The following is a 22,485-nucleotide window of genomic DNA, read 5'->3' as shown; positions in this document are numbered from 1 at the left end:
CTTCAGAATTTGACCAAAGCTCAGTTTGCAAAAGTCTGACTTAAAACATGAGCATTTTGGAGGATTGTAGTGCTTTGTTCACAAATATGACTGCTATTGAAAGCTACAATGAAATAACAGCTTTATAATGACTCAACATTAGTTTTTTTAGTGTTACTTTTGTGTGTAGACAACTCCTCTGATGTGTTTTGACTTTTTCTGGTGTGAAGACTGGTTTGTTAATATACCCATCACATCTTTAATTTGTTATTATTATCATTATGTAGGTCTGTCAATTTTAATAAAAAATTCTAACATTTGTTCAAATGTGAGGTGAAATGTTCATATATGAGCCGTAATACCCCGTTTGAAATGTGTGTTGTATTTTGATCCGTGAGCAGCGCTCTAAAACTTTCAGCTTGACCCATGGCCCTGTGGACCTATCAGTAAATTAGCTAATATTTCATTAGGAAATTGTAGGGCAACAACAAGCACCTTAGATGCCAAAGTCACAAACAAAATGAAGGCTGTTTGTCGACTTTGTAAAAAGGCAACTGTCTTAACTCTTCAATGAAAACTAATGTGTCGACTCACCTAGCTTAACCCGTAACTGATGCACAACATAAGAGCAGCGCAGTTGCTGTGTACAACCTTGTTTGACTGCATATTATTCTGCACACGCGGCTTCAGCAGGCCTCCTGCCAGAGGAATGTAAAAAGGTCATCATGGATAAGATAGAGGGTAAGGCAAGATAAAAGTGACAGGCATACAGCAAATACTGACTTTATACAGCTGTTGAAAAATCAACATTTGATTGCTGGAAGAATGGAATCAATGTGATGTTAATCCGACTGGACATTGTGCACATCTGAAAATTCTTTTTAACAAATTGCGTGTCATTTGAAATTTGTGTTTGTGAGACACATGAATGGCGCAGTCCGTGTGGTGCGAGTTGTTTGCGTGCTGATTTACAGTAAAAAAAAAAAAAAAAAAGGAAGTAATTGATAACAATATGGATGAGATGATGGATTAGGATGTGCAGAAAGCCAGGATTATTTTTTACTGAAAACTACTGATCACTTCTGAAAACGTGAAACTGCCAGCTCATATTGCGGTTCAGCAAGGACGACACAGTAACAAATGTTGAAAAGCTTGTATGTAGAATGACAGCAGAGAATAGAGAAAGAAAGAGGGGAGAGTCTGCTGTCATTGGCTGTAGCCCGTTCCTGGCTCGCTGACCCGTCTGTGACTCAACCAGATATTTAGCCTTCTCGAAATCCAGCAGACGTCATTGCCAAGCTCCTTGATCAGGTCTTTGAACAGGACAGAGGACCTTTAATTACAGTGCTGGCACTGTATGTGTTTGTGTGTGTTTCTAATTATGTGCATGATTAGCTCCCAATGACACGAGACACTACGTAGAAGATCCGTTTCAGTACTTAAACACATTGCCTTCCTCCAAGAGAACTTGAAATGTTGAGGAACTTCTGTACATGATTTGCAAAAAGTATGTGTTTTTTCATTCTTTATTCACTTTCTTTGTTTAATGGATCAAGTAGGTTGTAATGAGTCTACCTTTCTGAGTATTAATTTTGCCTTATGTAACAATCATGTACAACACTACAAATTACAAAGGAAATGGCAGTAAATTGTCAAACTGAGACAAAGGACAGTGAAAGCACCTGCTGACACACTGGATTCTCGCATCTTATTATTATTCTCACTGTAGGAATTCAAAAGAAATAACCAACAGTAAAAGCCACCCATGAAGCTACAGACACTTTGATGCACTCAGTGACAAGTTATGATAAATGCCACTTTCTTAAGTTTAGAAATAACAGGACCTAGGGGATTAACGCTCGACTCCAAAGGGCTCACACACAGATTGTTATGATGGCTCACCTCAGGGTGAGACCTGCCTGGTCTTGTAGCACACCATTGTGAACACTCTAACTCTCCCATCCTGCCTTGTAAACAACTTAAACTGGTTGCCATTAGTCAAGCCTTGGGTAGAAAAGGTGAAAAGAAAAGAGTTGATTTCATGTAACTTCGGGTCTTTCATCAGGCCGCTTGCTCCTGCAGCCTAGTTTCTTCTCAAACAGGACGTAAAAGGATCAGGAGTAATATTTCGACCTTAACATCTGTTTGTCTGGTTGAAGAGAGTCTGAGCCAGGGCTGCAATCCCATAAGTGTGTGTGACATTAAGAGGTATCATGTATAATCTGTACAGCTTCAAAATTATAATACCTTTTAATCACAAGCATATGGGGCAATAATAATACAATCAAATGCATAGCAGTATTAAACAAAAAAAGATAAAAGTTTAAGTACTTATGAACAATTGTAGATTAAATGAATAGGAAGAATGACAATTATTGACAGTAATTGCTAAATATTCTACATTCTACATCTACACTTTCGATGTGACAGAACTCATCATGAATAAATCATAAATACGCCTTCTCATAATCAGCTGGCAACCAATGCATTTTGAACTATCTGCTGCAACATGTCAATAAACTGAGGCTCCCGAGTAACCTCAGAATGCACCCTCAAAGCTATTCAACAAAAATCATTACTTGTAAAGCAAGCTCTGACAAGGGCTCACAACATATAATCAAGATATGTACAACCCATTTTTGATAACTGAATTGAATAAAATGCAGACTGAGAAAATGTATCAGTCACCTTATCTCCATCAGTGACAGAATCTACTACAAACACAATTATTGTCATCCTAATACAAGAATGACACATAATTTGCAACTATCACGTTACTAAAAGCAGCTGAGGTATTTCAAGATCTCTTTCTGGAAATCGATTACCATTTCTTGTATTCTCTTGTTTTAACCCAGATTGCCTGTAATCTGTTCCATCAATGCTGTGGCTCAGAGCCAACAGTGCTTGAGGAGACTCATCAGCTTCTAAATTACTCTCTGGACAGAAAACATAGGAGCTGTACCTTGCATCACCCTCAGAGGGATAGCCTCACTGCTGTCCAACACAAGCCCATGACAGGGGTACCCCTGTGAAAGTGTCAGGACCTTGCTTCATTTGCATTTCTGGAACACCATGAATGAAAGCGTTTGTTCTGGTCTGTGCGCCCTATTGAAAGGGTCCATTAAAGAGTGTTTTAGAGGTTTCACTGTGTTGTGTCGGAAGTTGGGAGCTGGTATATTGAGCAACGTGCCAGAAAAAAAGAAAAAAAATGTGGCGAAGGATCGATCTGTATGCTGATGATGCACCGTTTGACGTCTTTCAGCTTGAGAACAGGTGGGCCACATAACAAGTGACAGGTTCCGTCAGGTTAATAAATGTTTCAACACTGACAATAAACATGTTGGCAGGCAGTGATTAAACCCAGTGTGGCTGGTTTCAGATTCAGAGCCAAGTATCATCTGAAGCTTGTTTACTGTAAATCAGAAAGATTGCAACATCCCCCGTGGCAACTCTGCTGACTAACAATTATTAGAATACCTTCTCAATCTATCACGCAAAGGCACTTGTAGGAGAAAGGAGGACATTCAGTTTTTACGACATTGCAGTAAAGCTTCTCAATGAAAAATGAAACTTCGAATGATTCCAAATGATGATGACACGTGAATTATAGCCTGTGCGTTATTGCTATTGTTCAACACATCAGGTGTTTTTTCAGAATGATGGATGAGTTTTACTCGTCCTTACTCTTAAAAAGAGGGTCAGTAGTTTGTTTGTCACTAAACAGCATTGCTGTAAAACCATCTGTGTTGTTTGTCAAAACACACACACCCTTGTAAGTGGCAAACATCTGCACTACAGTGTGCATCGTCGGTGGTGGACCATCTGAACATGCAACATGGAGCTGCTGGCTGAGTTCATACTGAGGATACAAATAATATTCTTGCATTTTGTAATTTTTTTTGTCAGGTGTCCACATTTGGATACAGCTGGGAGTAGACAGCCTCATTGGCTCCAATGTCTGACATACATTTTTGTATTGGTAACAATTTACTACAAAATAGCTTTGCCATAAACTCTACTTTTACAAAGTGTATAATCTTCAACCAGTTAAATACTGATGCTTTGGGTTGGCCAACTCCAAAGCACAGGTATCTGACACCTGAGAATAAACTTTTTCTAGAATGCCTGCCTCAGCTTTAAACACAGATTAATGAAAGTGTTTTTTGTTATTATGTAATCCATGTCCTCATATAAAACAAACACAGCCCTACAAGCCTATCAAAACCAAAATCAATCCAAAGTATTTTTCTGAGGCCAGGGTACAATTATAGTTACCAAATTGCCCCCTTGGGTCAAATAAATAACTGACTTAAGTCCTTTGTTTGTTTGTTTTAAATAGAGCCAGACTGATATATAGGTTGGCTGATATTATCAGCCAGTATTGGCCTATCCCAGATATATCAGTGTCTGTGTACATTCTGACCGATATGCGCGGATATAAAGTCTTTCTTTTACAGAACAAATTACAGAAAAATATACGTACACATCTTTGTCACAAGCGTTTGATAACCATATTTGAGGGATCTTTGCAAACATGTATACTTATGTAAATATTATAAGAATATCAGCCAATAAAATACTAACTGACCGCTACTGACTCGCTCTATGCTGCCCCAGCCATGCCTCTGCCAGAGTAGGTTAAGCATGCCGGCCCTGCAGTGATCGTTTGCATCCACAAATGTGTGCACAAACTGGTGCACAAATCCAAACTGAGTGAAAACACATGATGACACACTCCACTGTGGCCTCAGTCATAGTCTGATGACCAGCTTATGTGATTAGCCACTGGATCTCGCGTTGGGCTACGTTTCTCCAAAAGCTGAGTCGGCTTCAACTATTCTGCTTGAGCCGGCAGTGACGGCAAACCCCATAGCAGCCAAAATGGACTACCCTCATTAGTAAGTGAATATTTATCTATTCAATGAAAAAAAAAACATTTCTGACAAGCAGGGTGATACATGCTCAATTGCCTGGACCTTTACATGGTCTTATGGCAATGCAGATGCAGATCAACAAAGGTAGAACTGCACACGACTACTCAAAAAGTAATGTGTGAGCAAGGTTGTGACCTCAAGAAAGCATGAACATGAGTGAGTGCAAGACTGACAAAAACAGACCGAAAGCAAGAGAGGGGCGAGGGAGAGTTTTGGGGGTGATATCTACAGCACAGGAGAGAGAGATCCATGGGAATTCAGCTCATTAGCATATGAATCAAATTCCAGCAGCAGGAAAAGACAGGCATTTACTTCAGAGCTTGTTGTTGGGAATACCAGCAGTAGATGAGCAAAATCATTGCGCTTGGAGTGCAAAGGTCAATGTTAATACTGCCATGGTGTGCTACAAAAGCGAAGCTAAGGGTTTCAGAGGCCTGGGTGAATTATGATAAAGATAAAACAACCTATATTACTGCTACCCACTACAGGCATTCAAACAAGCTTGTACAACACTTGCATAACATGCTCAGCACAGGTCAGCATTAAAAAGGCTACTGCTTTAATGATGATGAACAAAGCCTCTAAGATAATGTTTTTCAGCTTACAGTATGTGTTCTCATGCATCACCACCCTTTCTGATCTCTGGTTAAAAGATGTACAGTAAGTAGAGCTGCAAACCTTGGTCAATTACTCTGACAGAACGAACAGAGAATTAATCAGCAAACTTTTTCAATGATGACATAACTGATTTAGTCAAAAATCCCAAACATTTGTGGCCCTTTAATTGATAATTGATTTAACTGATATTCAACCAATTCAATAGCCAGAGAGACAACAAATAAATGATAATGTTGCTCTGAATCTGCTGGAGCAGCTATTTGGTATCAAGTTTGTTATATCAACTTAATCACATCTTGTTTTAGATTGTAGATCAAGATTTTACATACAAACCCCAAGTATCAAACGATGCATGATGTAGTTAACATGAGCTCAATCTCAACTAGCCACAATAATATGATTAGAGATGGTCAGATACAAATCTTTCACCCCTAGTATTGATTCCAATACATACACTTGTGTAGTTTTACAGTCAGTCATAACTGAAAAAGAAAAAAATTATCAACAAATAAGTTTGCTTGAAGTTACGAGTATATGCTGTAGATTAGGGCTGCACGATATCTCGTTTGAGCATCGTCATCCCGATGTACGTGTGGCAATAGTCACATTGCAGAACCTGCGATGTAGGAGGCAAATGAACTCATCTAATTTCAAGGGTACCTTACACACACTGTGCATACAGACTCTGCATGCGCAGTGATCCATCAATCATTAGTTCTTATTCAGTGTGCCGAAGCAGCCCCTGCACATGGAGTGGTAACAACATTGAAAAATGAGCAACAACATGAGAAAATTGCGAAAACAAAGACTTGGTGCCAGATAACGTCAGTTATCTGGAATTATTTCGGCTACAAGAAGGTTGATATTGACCAAACATGTTTTCTGTGTCGACAGTGCCTTGCATCTGTTGCCACAATGAGGTAAATAACACAACTAATTTGTTTGACCATTTACGCCAGTACCACACAGCTCAGTACAACAAAAAGAGGTAAGATCAGTGCAAGTTAATTGTCCACAAGATAGCAGCAGTGCAGCATAACATAAAGTGCTATTCAGGTCATCTGATGAAAATTCCTGTATTTATTCATATCGTAATATATATCGCAGGGTTAAAAAAATTGCAATGTCAGTTTTTTCCAATATCGTTCATCCCTACTGTGTATACAGTTTATTGGCTACTTATGCAGTGAAGGTTGCACACAGGTGTAGGGGATGCTGCTGGAAAGTACCACTTTCCTGTTTAATGAGATCTTGTATTCCCTGATACCCGATCCAGCAGTTTTAGGCATTACCAATACTGGTATCGGAATGACCCTTAATGAATGCTGCTTACGCATTATGAATGAGTAACAGTGAACATATAATCATTGGCAGCTGGTGACTCAAAAAATTGGCAAGGACAGAAGGAAAACCAACCCACCATGTCATTTTATTTTATGCTATCTGCTAGAAAAATGATTTCATAAATGCCACTGAGATTTGGTTATGAGCCATATCAACCTCCTCTGCTTCTCCCCTGCAGATAAATGTATGTATAAGGCTTTTTCCTGAAGACACGCATCTGAAAAAATCGAGGAATACACTGGAAATGGAACGCAGTAGACATGTTTTGAGCCTGCTATAAGTGGTGTGGAACTGTTGTGACTCATGTCGATCCTCCCAGCCTTAAAGCAAAGGAACATGTATGGACATGGAAACCATGCGTCACAGCCAAATTCTTTACCCCTGTCAAACACAGAGATCACTTATCATTATGTTTTCACATCAGATTCGGCGTTGATTGTGTGACATGCCCTGATTTTAATATCTTACATCTTACATTCCCCTCCTCTACATGTTCAAGGACCAAAATAAAACAGAGTTTTCAGTGATCCAGAGACAAATCTGCAGGAGATGACCACACGCGGAGAGGATGTTTATTTCATAGTCTGGCAACTGGGACTTGCTGTCACTGTAAACAAGGCGATGCGCTGCACATGTCACAACTTATTTTGGTACTTCTGTCTTAAAATGAGCGTTTGTCCCTGAAAGAGGGGTCTCAACAGTGAGGGCACTGTTCAGAAGCAGATGGATGCCGTGAAGAGCATTTCAAGTGCCAGCAAACCATGTTCCTCACTTGTTAGGAGGAATGCAGCCTATTGTCAGCTGAACTTGCGCAATAGCTCCTGCATGCGCAGCACGGGGGGTCGAGGGATGTTAAGGACAGCATATATGACCACCCTTAAAGCCAGAGCACTGTGTTCCTCCTGTGCTTGCTGGAGACACTTCAATTTCTCCAATTGAGGGGTGCAATGTTATTTGTGCTCGCCGTGTGAGGCATTTATTTCACCAAACAGTTGTCGGCTGAAGCGGTCATGACCTTTGCTCCTAGTTGTTAGGAGCTGCCAGAGCTGGCAGAAAGCCAGGCACCATGGTAACAAGACTGATGGTATCCACATCGGAGAGATTTACTAAGAATTTTCAAGACATTTCCACAGGACACAAGCCAAATCCCTGGACGAGCCTGTGTGAAGTATGATGCTAACAAATCTGTCAGCAAATAGACAAGATAGACAGGCTGACGACACAATCATTTTCTGACAGTGACCCCTCTATTTTAAAACCGCAGTGTTGACAGTGGTGAGTTCCTGTGTCGGTGGCTCCTGTAAATATTTCACTAGCATTCCAAATGTGGACTGGCTGTCCTCGGGGGGGGAGAGCAATAAATTCCCCGACCAAATACACACATCAGTGCTCAACCCGTTTAGTTTCTCTTTCATGGTCATCTTCTGATCAAAGCCAACCAAGCATCATTAAAATATTGAGCGAGAAGTGGGGAAGGGAGTCCTGCGTGTCCTTTTATGGCGCAGAAGCAGGGAGTTACTGCACAAACGAGTGCTCACAGCAGGAAAGAGCATGGGAACGACATTGCACAACCACCTGCCATTCTTTATCGAACATAAAAATCCTCCTGTAGACTCTTTCAACCCGTCGACTGCAGATGATGGATGGCACCGTGAGATTGACGGCTGTATCTTATACAAAAAGATTCTGTCTGGTCAATTTCAGCTCGCACGTAAAAATCAACTATGTCACGTTGCTCCTGACAGCTGTTATCTTCTCAAGTGCACAGACTGCTAAATTTATTCATGTATGCAGTATTCTCAGATTATCTTCTTAAACAGTACTTAAACAGTTAATCCACAGGAATGCTTTCTCTGAGCCTATTGATATGTAAAGTATGTGATTATTGTGCTTCTCTAGAAAAGCAAACACGATCACTCTTTATTTTTTATTCATTCCTTATCTGCAGGCAGCAAAATATCTGCAGGAGCCTTTGTGTTATGTTCTCTTGACAATTTTCTTGAACTGATTATAGCAATATTTGTACGATTTGTCCGTGAAATTGTCTCATTTAGAAAATGATCATTTGCGACTTGCTGTTGTTCCTGCTGCAATTAGAGAGCTTTGCACGTGAAAGGATTAAGCGTCTGTTTAACATGTTTTATATTTTGCTAGGGATGATAAACCTTTAAATGCTTCAAGCCAAGCAGCAAACTGGTGGTCTTGTGTTTTGAGTTGATTTTTGGTCTTTATGGCATAAAATCTTGCAAAATCTTGTCTGTTCAGCTCCCTCTCTATTCTTTCTAATTAAGGGAATCCCCAACTGCGTCTGTCTCATCAATAAAGTTCAAACCCAGAGATTGATTCCTTGTGGTTCTCAGAACCTGATAAAAAAAACACAAACGTCCTGATTGAACCATCCGAAATCCCTCTGGAAGTGACAGAAGAGTTAAGTTATTTGCAATGTAAACCATTAATTCCACCACTAAATTGGATCACTTGGTTATGTTAAAGACTTTCATGCAGTGGCGGCATGTTGATAGCAAAATGTTGTTGACTCTAAGTGACTGCATGTAGTTTTACTCTTCCCAGCGCGTCACTTACTAAGTGGCTGAGAAATTCGCCCCCCTGCCTGGTAAGGCTCTTACGCCGCGCTGGCTGCTCCTGATGGATAACAATGAGCTGCTCTGATGCTGACAGCAGCTAAACATACTCTCTTCTGTCACGACACATTTGGCAGCATATAGAACTCATTTAAGTCATCGTACAAATGTGCCACACGTAATTATTCAAAGCAATACAGTAAGGATGTCGTTTTTTACATGATATATCAAGAGAAGTGTTTTTGCTAGTTTTCACGTCTGTTATGCCAGGATTTAAAAAGGACTGCACTACTTACTGTACATACTGTAGGAAAACTCCTCTGACAGGTTCCAATTATACAATTACAGACATTGCTGAAAGCCCATTAAATTTTTTCATCTAAAGCAGACTACATATGTAGAGACAGCATGCCTGGCGTGTAGCAACACATGCTGGATATTCCTGTTCCAGGGTGAAGGCGTGTACAACCTCTCTTAAAGTTGCATAAAGTGGTTTGCTGGCACCGGTTACATGTATGTTCTCTCATTGCTGCAACCGGGGAGCCTTGGAAACGTTTCATTTCCATATCACGGTGTCAAATCATGGTGACATTTCCAGCCTCAATCCACCATCAGTTTGCATTCAAGCACGTGCTTAATAAGAAGTGCTCTCAGACAAACCACTCGCTGATCTGACATTTAGAATTTATCATCCTTTCTCTGCCTCTGATAAAGCAGAAAATGCAGGCAAGACACAGCATCTGAATGTTCAATCCATTTTTGTGGAGAACGCTTTAGTCTAAAAAACCTACACAATGTTAAATAAAGATTTAAATCTTTACACTTTAGAACACAGAGCCAGAAACGTGTGTGCCGTGAGTGGACTGTATCCAAGTAAAGCTGCAGCAATTACCGGCAAATTAACTGGGGGTTATTTTGATCATTTCATTTTTGTTGTTGTTTTTAACAAAAAAGCCTATTACTTGCCAGGTCCAGCTTCTCAGATATGAGGATTTGATGCTTATCGTTGTTATAAGTGACAATAAACTGAGTATTTGGGCATTTCTGGCTGTTGGACCTGGCTGTTTCAGCTAATTTTGCTTCTAATAACCTGACATTCATTAACTGGCAAGTAAGTAAGGATTCGTTGGGAGTCTAAGGAGACTGTATGGATGCAAGCCAACACACAGCCATTGAGACGGTATGTCTTTACAGCATTAGTCAGCTTCTCGGCACAGTTGTCTGACGTGTGCAGGACAGAGGGGCCCACGAGAGAGAAGCACTTAGACTTGACTTGACATCTCCCAGTCAGCATTGATTAAGTGACAATTTATCATAGTAGCTTTCGTTTGTGAGCTCTGCCAGAGACATTATAAGAGACAAAACACAGCACTTCAGAAATTTTGAATAGAAAAGTCTGTAACACCAGACATGGCCGTTTTATGACACATCCCAATCTGTCCCCCTAAAAAGACAGTTGTTTGCTTGGAAACATACCAGCCAATTGTGTTGCTGAACTGACGCAAGTGCACAGCTGAGGTTCAAGACAGATTAAACTGATTTGGTGAGGCTACAGATGGGCTTCTAATAGGCATGGAAAGAGAAGGATGTCAACGTAAAGCACAATATTACCAAGAAATGTGAGTACAAGTGCTGTAACGTAGATAACTGGACTTGTTTCAGTTTGTTGAAGACGTTTCACCTCTCATCCAAGAGACTTCTTCAGTTCTCTCAGGACAAGAAACTGGACTTGTTTTAGTTTCTTGAAGACGTTTCACCTCTCATCCAAAGGCTTCCTCGGTGAAGAAACTGTGTATGAGGAAGCTTCTTGGGTGAGAGGTGAAACGTCTACAAAGAACCAAAACAAGTCCAGTTTCTTGTTCTGAGAGAACTAAAGAAGTCTCTTCGGTGAGAGGTGAAACGCTTCAACAAACGGAAACAAGTCCAGTCGCCTATGATACGTCACAGAATTACCATGACCTGGATGACTGAGAACCAAGAAGTGTTTGGAAACTGTGTGCATTCATAGAACAAGTACAACCTGTGGGCTAAAAAAACAAAAAAATAAAAAGCAATTTATACTTTACTTGGGTTCTTTTCTCGATTTGACTGATGATTCTGTACATGCACTTCTAATGTCCTGGTGACCACAGAAAGTGAAGTTATGTCTGTCCTCTCAGTCATTCAGACAGGGGGCTGATCTTGTTAGCCTGAAATAACTGCAGGGGGGCATTGCCAAAATGGCTTAAAGGACTCTAGCACTGTCCAGCAGCCTAATACACTGATCGGCACACGTCACACTTTCTCCTTCCTTGGCTAGCTGTGATGTGATATTTGGCTGCAAGCCATCTTCGGACATTGGGCCCGGTTCTTGGTCTTTACATGATACAACATAGCGAGAGTACAACAACTAAACTGAAGAGTAGCATCACGCAAACTACATCTGACTTCTTAGACCTGCTCCCGCACAGAGCTTTGTTCAACACGGAGGGTTAGCGAAGGGTTGTGTGTGTGTGTGCAAATGAACCTATGAGCGAGATGTGTGATGAATGTTGCTCACTGTTCTCTAACATTTTACAAAGACAGCTATTATAATTGAGAAAAATCATCAGCAAATTGATTGATAATGAAAATAAGCCTTTATTTGCAGACCCAAATCCAAGATTAAAAATTGTGAGTCCCTATCGGGCTACAATTGAGGATTATGTTCATTATTGATTAACCTGCTGATTTTCTGTTTCATTGAATTTTGTAGAATGCAAGATAAGGTCTTCAGTCATCTTATTTTATCCTACCAACAGCCAGACATATTCAGTTTTCAATGATACAAACAAAGAAAATCATGAGATCTGCACATTGGAGGAGCCCAAACTGAAACTATCAATCAAAGAAAGGATCTGAGAGAGCGACACCACGCCTGAATGAACATATAACTGGATGTGATTCAAAGTTTAAATTAAAAGGTGACCTGTTTCTCATGTAACAACTTGCTGTACTGGAAATAAATTTATTCAAAGCTTGGCCCAAACATCACCACAGGGAGCGAGGATCCCAGGATTCCCCAATTACCACATTTCAGTCAAGTTGGGTCATACAAAGAGGGAGACTCGACCCATTTCACTGTGACAAAGCTGCAGAGGCTTGAATAGGCCAACTTCACAGGACCTGAGCATGGCCAATGCTCTGGGCAATTCACCCGCTGACACTCCTCTTCACTCTCTGAGTGACCAGACAGAGCAACAAGAAAGTAAGAGAAGTAAACTCACTTTAAGCCATTTCTATTCATGTAAGGAATTCTAACTTCTGAAAGAGGCAGCAAGCCAGTGAGAAAGTGAGTTTAACGTGACTGTACGAATAAGTCACCCTGTCAGTCTGAAAAATGTAACAGTGTTGCTGGAAACCTGACTCTAATTATTACCCTAGTTACGACTGCTGTATGAAAAGTATATGTACATGTTACTCAGCATGAGGGATGGTAATAAGATATAGCATTTTGGTTGTAATCAATCGAAACGACCTTTTAAATTTGGAGTCAAATTCAAAACAGTGAAAACAAACTTAAAAAACAGTTAAAAGACGACAAAGCTGACCACTAGCCTGCAGCTGTTCTCTGAGATGTGTTTGAGATCCTTCATTGATAAGGTCGGGACATAGCAGCAGGATTTGTTGATCTTTACAAATCTAGATGAGAGTCTAATAGCAGCACAGAAATCAGTGCTTTAAAAAACTGAATAAAAATTGTAAACAAATTTGGAGAATCGCAACACTCCTGCTAATTAGAGCTAGCTGTTACGGCCTTCAATAATCAAAATTTTTTTGTAATATCATGATACACATACATATCTCGGTATCTTAATATCTCCTTCACAAATACCAGGCAACAAAAAAATCATGATATGTTTGACCAAATACCTTCATATGGATATTGGCACAATATTGTGGGGTGCTTTAACAAAACATTAACGCAATGTGATTTTTGATAAATAATTACCGGTAATATGGGTTAAGGCAAGTATGAGAACACCTAGCACAGTCTGGTAAGTTCAGAAAATCAAATCACTTCACTGTCACGCTGCCTTCAAAGGCAGGAAAAAACAACAGGCAAGTCCAAAATCACTATATCACTGTATCAGTATATTTCCCTGCCCTGACTGGAATCAGCCTGCTCCACTCATGTTCGAATCACTGACAGGGGCATGGACACGAGTTATTCACTTGAGTGATCCTAGATAACTTTGACGTCAATGCTGGCACCAGGTTTAGCTTCACTCTGCTGGTTATAAAGAAAAAGATTGCCAAATGTCAAATCCATGAAAGAGACGACAGATTAATAAACAGAGCCGCGACGTGGCTTTAAATAAATACACGATTGGGAATGGTATGCACAATTGTGTGTGCACCTACACTAATGTCAGGATGATAAGAAATGCAGCATTCATGTTCAAAGACACATGAGGGAGAAATAAACAGTGAAAACACTTGAGTCACCAGCACAGAAGATGACTAGCCAAGATAAAAACCCAAACATGTGACGTGACTTTGTCTTCGCTGTCACACTCGTTCAGGCGCTTCGGTTCCAATGATCTGTATTGGTACTTGTTTTCTGACTGTTTTGTCTCTGAGCTCCCTGGGGATCAGACAGCCCACAGGTGAAGCGTTTATCTGAGAGCTGCCCCTGATCTCCACTCATAAACAAAGACGTGATGCATTTTATTGGCGACTACGAGCTTTTACCAAACGTACGCTGCTGGTCTTATTTTCTGTCACAAACAACAAGTTGTCTAGAGTTGCGTGTTGTTGTTGAGCTTACCTCATAAGACGAGCACCTGGAGAGATGACAGGGATCTTCTGTCTTTAAGAGGCATGGAGTCCAAAACTTTAAAGTGATGACAGCTATTAGTCCGCGAGTGTGAGTCAGAGCTGAGGGAGTGACAAACACACACGGCTCCCACAGGAACACTTTGAGACGAATGGAGTGCGTAAACAGTCTACCTTTTCACCTCGGGCGTCCACAGTGTGAAACTCTCCTTTGACTGGCGGCCAAAAGCTGCGCGCTCAACAACTGCAGCTGTGACTCCGTCTCCACAAGGTCCTTCCTCTATTTTAGCAGCGCAGAGGTCAAAGGACAAGCTGCAACTCCGAGGACGGACTGATTGACGTGAGGATGGAATGTCTGCTGTCATGTACTATAACCGGAAGGCACCCACCGGCTTTAAGTCAAATATGTGCGCGTGCAAGACGTGGGGAAATACCTCATCAGGCGCGAGCGCACGCCCGCGCGGGGCGAGTGTCAATCAAAGGCCTGTCACAGGTCCCAGCGGGTCCGTGGTGCGTTTACGTGCACACGACCGTCCAGATGTCTGATTTATCCTGCGTGTGTTTTGCTCTTGTTAATGTCAAAACGTGGAACAACTAGAAAGAAACCTGTATGTGCTACAACCTGGATGACCTCTAGGTGTGGTGTCTTAACATATTGTCTAAAGTGTCGGATTTAAATACTTCATCCATTATTTGAAGGGTCACTGTGACAGCATCGGTGACATATGTCGCCAGTTCAGCACAGGACTGACAACAATCCACGAGCAATTTAGAGTAACCCATTAACCAGTTAACATAATTTCTGCATTGGATTGTGTGAGGAAGCCAGATTACCTGCAGAGAACCCACGCAGAGACGGGGAGAACATGCCACCTCCAATACAATACGTTTAAAACCAACTGTTTTTTTAAAGCTTATTCCACTACTGATATTACTACATGAGTAAAAGATTCAGATATCAAAAGGCTATATGACCGATGTAGGCTTCTTGTCACACTTTCTTTCATTTAATTTTCTTGGTCTCAGTACATCACAGTTGCTCATTATCCATATGAAATTGAATAATAAACACTCTATTCTTTGAATTTTACATTTGTTGCCTCATTAACTAGTAAGAACACCTTCAGGATATAAGCAGAAGCTTTCCACATTGTTTTTGCAGTAAAAAGTCTGCTTTGTTTAGACAGATGTTTCCAACGCCAGTATCAGTGTGAGTGCATTAAAAAAAAACAGAACAGCAGGGCCTCTTTCAGGACCATTCACATGTTAGTGAGTAAATTAACAAATACAATATAAAGGAATACTCTACTGTGGGCAAGAGGGATCGATAAGTCTGTGCAGATAAAGATTTGTAATGGAGGCAGGATATTGCGCAATAAACTTTGTTGTCTAAAATGACATCAGTCCACTGAAACAGTATAAACTTCATTGGGAATGTAATCATTCCTTATTCCAAGCATCTTTTTCTCTATTATTATCTTTAAAAATGTTTTAATTTAGTCACATATCAGGCAGTATATATGCCGATCTGATAAATCTGATCAGGTCAGTACTGGCCAATAATATGGCTCTACTTAAAACAACCCATTTTAACCCAAGGCTGCACAAATATAAGAAGGTTTACAAAGTGTTGGTATGTTACTTTTTCTGTACCAGCACCATGTGCAGGTTCTTAATGTAGTGAAAGAACAGTTATTTAATTTCATGCCAAGGACTCTCTTTTATTTTAGTTGTGGTATCAAAGAGGTATCAAGTGTCACTTGATTTTTTTTTACTGGCATTGTATCAAAGTTCAAAATCGTGGTATCATGGCCTCCTTGGACTGAGATGGTGAGACATCAAGACACATCTGCAGGCTGCCAAACACAAACCCTGATACTGTTGTGATCATGTATACAGGGTTATAGATAACCATTGTAATGACCATAACTATCGTGTTTAATCTAAACGCCATATCCCCAATACGATTAAAAACAGAATAAAGCTCAACAATAGGATCCTTGTGTGCATGTAGACACCGTCTTTCCACAGCGCTGTTAAGACATGGAATAAGCACATCTGAGCCTCCCTCTAAACGTCAGTTACAGTTGTTATAGGTCATTTCAATGGACAATCAGTCTTCATTCATGCACATAATTGCCATGTCTGCATCTCTAAGGATAGGTGCTGCTGAGTGGACTTAGCTTCTCTCTCAAATTTAAAGGTGATACAGCTAAACAATATCATATAATTCCAATGGACAAGTGCTACTTTAGTCTACATCTCTCATGCACACTCAGAGTGAGTAGGTGAAAATACTGCCAGTGTTTGCACAGAGTGACACACCCATCTGAATCCACTTGGCCCACAGTACCACACTAGAGTCATATCAGATCTTTGAGTGAACAAACACATTTAACACTCACCAAGAATTAAAAAAATATGTTGTATATTGTCACTTTCCCAGAGGTGAAATGTTCTGTCAGCTGCAGGGTTCACCCAAGTCTCTCAAAGGAATGTGAAGTGCAGGTATGTGGACACACACAAAGACACGACACAAAGAGACGTGCACACATACACAAAACGTGAGCATGCCCCTTTAATCCGATCAAGATTAATCCAATATCAGATGAAACACATCTGCATCTCAACAATCTGGCTTTTGATCTGGAGCTGCATCTCATGTTGCTCCCTCATAGATACCAGACAGCAAAATGTGCCAGATTTTTTTCATCACGATCCTTAAAACTGGGTTGCAGCCATTTTTCCCTGGGACATCAATGAAAGGGTTGATAAACATCCTACCTCACAATGTCAAAGAAAGTGACCAAAATTTAAAAACCCTGGATTCTTCTCGTCATCTGGATCTGCACCAAAAGTTAATGGGGTCTATTCTGGTCCAAGACCCATCCTCGATCCAAGTGTCATGGAGATCTATTCACTAGTTTTTGTGAAACCCTGCTGACAAACCAACAAACAAACAAACAAACAAACAAAAGGAAACAAGCAAAAACATAACCTCTTTGGCAGATATAAAAACAAATTATGGTCAGATGCTCTCGGCTATAAATTCAATAAATTCAAGCAAGGATCCATCTGATAATTCAAATCCGGAATGTTTTAGCACATCAGCAGAATGAATCCTCTGTCAGCTGAACTAAGACAGTCCATCCATTTAAAAAAAAATGTCTAAAGAAATGAATTTGTCAAGCTACTTGTGTGTTAAATCAAACTGGGATTTTGCAAATTGTGATCAACCTTTTATTGCTATTTCCTTTTAATTGGGACAATTACTTGGTTTATCTGAAAAAATAATTGTTTTATTAATCAGCATTATACAATCAGCATTTATGGCAGGCCTATCAGAGTGTTCTGGTACACAGAAGGCGAGAAAACAAGACTCTTGAAAAAGTATTCTCATGGTGTACATCTCAAACTTGGTGCACAGTGCTGTATCAGGTGAATTCAAGAACCATGTCAGTGACTTTTATAGATGTTTCTCTCCTGATTCAGATACAAGCACAATCAACTTTACTTTATTTGGTCATGGACCTGCTGACACAGTAGAATAAGCATTTAATTGTATGTACAATATGTCTTAGTTGATGCTCACTGTGTAATCACAGTGAAGGAGGCTCTCCGTCTTCCTGTAAACTCCTGTTTGAAAATGGACTTTTGTCAACCAATAGGCTCAGCTGGACTATAAATTTGAGATTTTAATTTCCATGCATACATTGGCGGTCAAGGTTATGCTTGGCGAGGCCTTTCAGTAGAACAGTGCTTTGTGTGGAGTGTTCATTCATTGGTTTATTTTCGAGTTATGTATTTCATTAAGAGTTCATATGCCTCTTGATACAGCGGTCAAAGTGTGCAACTATTGGCATTTGACAGCACAAGCCTTGAGAGGTTTTAACTGAGGAATCTTATAAAGTATTGATGAAGTATTTTTTTGATTTGGGACTTTTAATGGATTGCGAACACACAAAAACACTCAGGCCTCCACCAACGCATATAGACCATGGAAAAAGTTCTTCACTGTCAGGTTGTCCATGACACTCTCCATTCCCACAAGGTCCAAACATAATTGTAAGGCATTCGAGAAGGCGCTTACATTCCAATTAGCACTCGAACCAGCAGTGAACGCTGTGACGTGAACCTTGACATAACCCCTCCATAGAGCGAGCGACACCGGGGCACAGCTTGGAGATCACACATTTTTACCCATTATAAGGCCATTGTGCTACACTGACCTGTAATCTTGAACTCAGGTTGTGTTTCTCTCTGGCTCAAAGCACTTCAGTTGCCGATAAGTGAGATCTGTGGATTCCTCTCCACGTTTCAGCCACAGCGTGTATAAGTGGGAGTCATTCTAAACAACATATCTGCCAAATTGAAAAACATTTAATTTAAATGTCGAGTCTGACTCCTCCTGGCAATTCATTCTTATCAATATGTGCAGTCGCTCATGCTGACCTCTGCTCTTTGTTTTTGCACTGCTGAGAAAACATATAAAAACTATATATATTCCTCAGAGGAGGGAGTGTGGAAAATGTAGTTGCCATAGTAATGGATGTATGTTTTATTGGTGGCAGGTATTTCCTCCTGTGGTATAACAATGCCCCCTAGTGACATCTCAGATGGCCTTGCACATCGGGGAGCAGCAACACAAACCAGAAAGGGTATTTCTACAGTCTTGCACAAGCTCAGAAAGCTGGAAATAATTCAACCAGGCTTTCACTTTCAGTATTCACTGGAAACATTCAAACATTATATGTTGATATCATGTGATTTTAGAGAAAGCAGGGACATGTCATTTGACTGATGAAGCCAAAGCAGTATGTTTTAAAAGGTCAGATTTATGTTCAGTTTTAATGTTACAGCAGATGATGATACATTTACATTTCTCAGGTGTATCTAAGCATGAAACCTACACCAGTGCACCACAACCGCTTCACCCAGTGTTTTGTTTCTGTTTAAATGTGGTAGATCTGAGTGGATTTTATAGTTGGATAGACACGTAATATTCTACTGGTGTTTCTCCTGCTGCGTCTGCTGTGGGCATATTTTATTTATCTTGAGTTAAACACTAGAGGGAGCTTCTAAGTGCATTTCCCTGTGGTTTCCCTATACTGTGTAGTTTTTTCAGCTATGCAGGTCGATAGATCCGACCCACTGCAAAATATTTGATCAAATGGTGAATTTCAAGTAGTAAATAGATCATTTTCCTGGTGAGGGATCAATAAAGTATCTTTGTATCTTATCTTGTTTACTGACCTCACAGTAATAGACAATATTCCACTGTTCATTTAAAGTCTTGCAAGTTAACTGGCAAAATTTGGGGGCTCCCTGCTGGCATAGTGGCCTAATGCACAGAGTACAAAGACATTTTTCTTTTCTGTGTTACGTTCCAGGCAGACTGGAGAATATCTCGGCTCTTAATTTTAAATTTAAAATCTTTGGCAAAATGTGGCCAGTCTTTTTTCTAAATTGACCTTCAGGTAATTTTTTAAGAAGGCGAATAAGGGACAAATGCAAGAGAAAGCGAGAATGGACCAGAAAAGAGGACAAGAAAATAGTCCTTTTTTCATTTTTTTTTTCTTTTTTTTTACTTTTAAAGGCAAACAATGCAGGATTTTCCTTAAAAGAAAATGTGTATACTGACTTTTATCACTGACTCTTGTGTAATTCCTCTCAGTCATTACTAAAACTGTGTGGCGGTGTCCATATCTGCACAGACCTTTTGAGTATTTTGCTGTGTTCAGGATGTTTTTATTGGGTGTCAACTTTTGGGCATAAGCCAATACCAGCCTGAGGCTGGAACTCACACTAAAAATATAGTGACAAGGATACATCTCTATTTCTGTCTCTCTCCTCTTCTCTTGGTCTGTCATTGATGTATATAAATTGACAGGTATGTGTCTGTTTGACTGACGGCGGGGCCGAGCTACACGCATGCACACATAGGCAGAGCAGTGAGGCAAACAGTGGACGAGGGGAGTGTGCACACAGAGAGGTGTGGGTGTGTTTCTATACAGGCGGATGTTTTCTTACTCTGATTTTCTACTTTGTTCTCCCTAATGCAGCTCCCTCTCATCATTCCCACTGTAACTCACTCAACTACAACTGTTTTTCCTTACCTTTAAGCCAATTAGGAGGGTCAACAGTTTTGATACCAGTCCTTTTAAAAACATTCCTAAGTTATTTGATGTCGGTTGATGGCTGATTTAGTCACGCAACTTAATATCATATGATCAGTATCAATATTGGTGTAATTAAAACATTAACAAAGAGAGTGTATGAATCAATTGATGTGGGCTCCACTAGATGACACACTTAAATGCAAACTAAATGCACTTGGTAATAGATTTAGTTCAGATGACATTGGAATCAATGGCCTTATGATTTACACTTATAGAGGACTTTCAACCCTAAACCCAACATTTCAGTGGGATCAGCACTGCCAACTGCTTTTGACAGATTGTCCTTTTGCCATGGCAAAGCTATCATTCAGACTGTGGGTATAAGCAGCACTTCAAGGATTATCTACAGCGCAAGTCTGAACTACTGCTCACCGTATGAAGTCATCTAGTTATGAGCATCTTTGTACTGAGACCGAGCTAGTGGGCACGTTGACTTGAAGATGTCAGGGATCTTTCACTGCATCGATTCCCGTCAGTACGATTTTCATGGCTTGCTGCATACAGGTGTCCAACCTCACCTTGAAGTTGATATCCATAAGAGGGCCAGCCTTACAGAAATGAGGTGACTGTGCTGAGAAAAGGCTCTCTCTGGAGAAGAAAAATGTTTCAGAGAACGTGTCTCGTATCGCTGCGTGCATTTTTTAATGACTGATTGTATGGTGCACACTACAGCGGGGACATCAAACACAGCGTGCTCAATTTCAGTTGTTCTGGCAAACGATTATCTCACATTTGCTGCCCAACAAGATAACAGCATTGCAATGGGCGCTAAATGGAGATGGACTGGGAATATGTGTTGACTGATAAGTGCAATCAAAGCCAGCTGCCTCCATTTATTGACTCAAGACCCAGGGGTGTGAGTGTGTGAGAATGTGTGTAATATCAGTGTTGCAGTGGAACGCGAGAAGTTACATCATCACCACTTAACCGTGTTATACAGGCGGCTCGCTCGACTATCGGTGCCCAGGGGAAGAATTTAAAATGAAATGTTAAATGACTTTAATACACGTGCACATTGGGAACATGTGAATAAGGGGTACATTTATGCTTTGTTGTGTTGTTCTGTGCTTTGGAAATATGTGTATTTTTGTGTGTGTGTGTGTGTATGTGTGTGTGGGGCAGAGCGAGAGAGCAAGCATGTGCAATGTGTGATCATATGTGCACTTGCCTCACTTTTTATATTTACAGTGTTGAAAAAATGTTGTTGTTTTTTGCTGCCATGCAAATAGGAACAGGTTGATGTAACATTGCAAAGTTGGTTCTACCTCAAACAGCCTACACTTTAGTCCGTCTAACCTGGAACATGAAGCCCTTTTCTACAGAGAAAAAGGTGCATTGTTTTTTTTTTTTTCAGCCCACTGAACAAATCCTCGCACAATGACAGTTGTGAAGGAACAGAATCACTTCTTTGTTATCATGATGTGAAAAAAGTTTTATATAAAAGTTGAAATTCTGCTGTGAAGCACAGGGATTATTGAAAGAACATTCAAGATAACAATTTTAGATAAAATGAATCGCAACGATAGCAAGAAATCTCCTCATTCTGATTTAGTTTTTCTTCATTTTGCAGTAATAGTGCAGCACTAAATGAAAGCATTATATCATATTAACAAAAAAACACAATCCTATAGTTTCATTACTGTCTCGACAGTGCATAAACAAAGTTTTGTCTTCATACACTTGTAATATAGATTATCTGTTTCATGTATACTCGTAAGTCAGCATTTTGTGTTAATCACACTGTTTGAATAATTCATGTCTTTGACATCCTGTATGCTCAGCTAGGCAAATGCTTTGGGAAACAGATGTGTTCACCCTTAACCAGCTAATGATCATCCACGAAAATCCAAGAGCCAAGCAGATCTACTGCTGTTCATGTCGGTCATTATGAGAAAACATCGCCTTTTCGCAATATTTCCGCATCATTTGTCACCAAAAGAAAGTGCAAGTTAAAACTTGAGAACTGCAAAGTCGTCGCTTGTTACCAGCTGTTTGAGGTTAATTGTGTTTGATTTTCTTGACTGTGCTGATGTGACCGTTTTGTGTACAACG

General features: G+C 40.2%; 1 protein-coding gene across 1 annotated transcript in view; it reads right to left on the bottom strand.

Moving 5' to 3' along the window:
• The window catches only part of chl1a (cell adhesion molecule L1-like a), a 59,264-nt gene extending 44,681 nt beyond the window's left edge, over positions 1-14,583 (bottom strand). The window contains exon 1 of the mRNA XM_030423876.1: positions 14,247-14,583. The gene's annotated coding sequence lies outside the window, so the exon portion shown is untranslated. The remainder of the gene's footprint in view (positions 1-14,246) is intronic.
• Positions 14,584-22,485: the final 7,902 nt, after the last annotated feature.

This window comes from Sparus aurata, chromosome 7 (assembly GCF_900880675.1).
Source record: "Sparus aurata chromosome 7, fSpaAur1.1, whole genome shotgun sequence".
Lineage (NCBI taxonomy): Eukaryota > Metazoa > Chordata > Actinopteri > Spariformes > Sparidae > Sparus > Sparus aurata.
The sequence above is the reverse complement of the archived record's forward strand: the minus strand, read 5'-3'. Positions and strand labels throughout refer to the sequence as shown.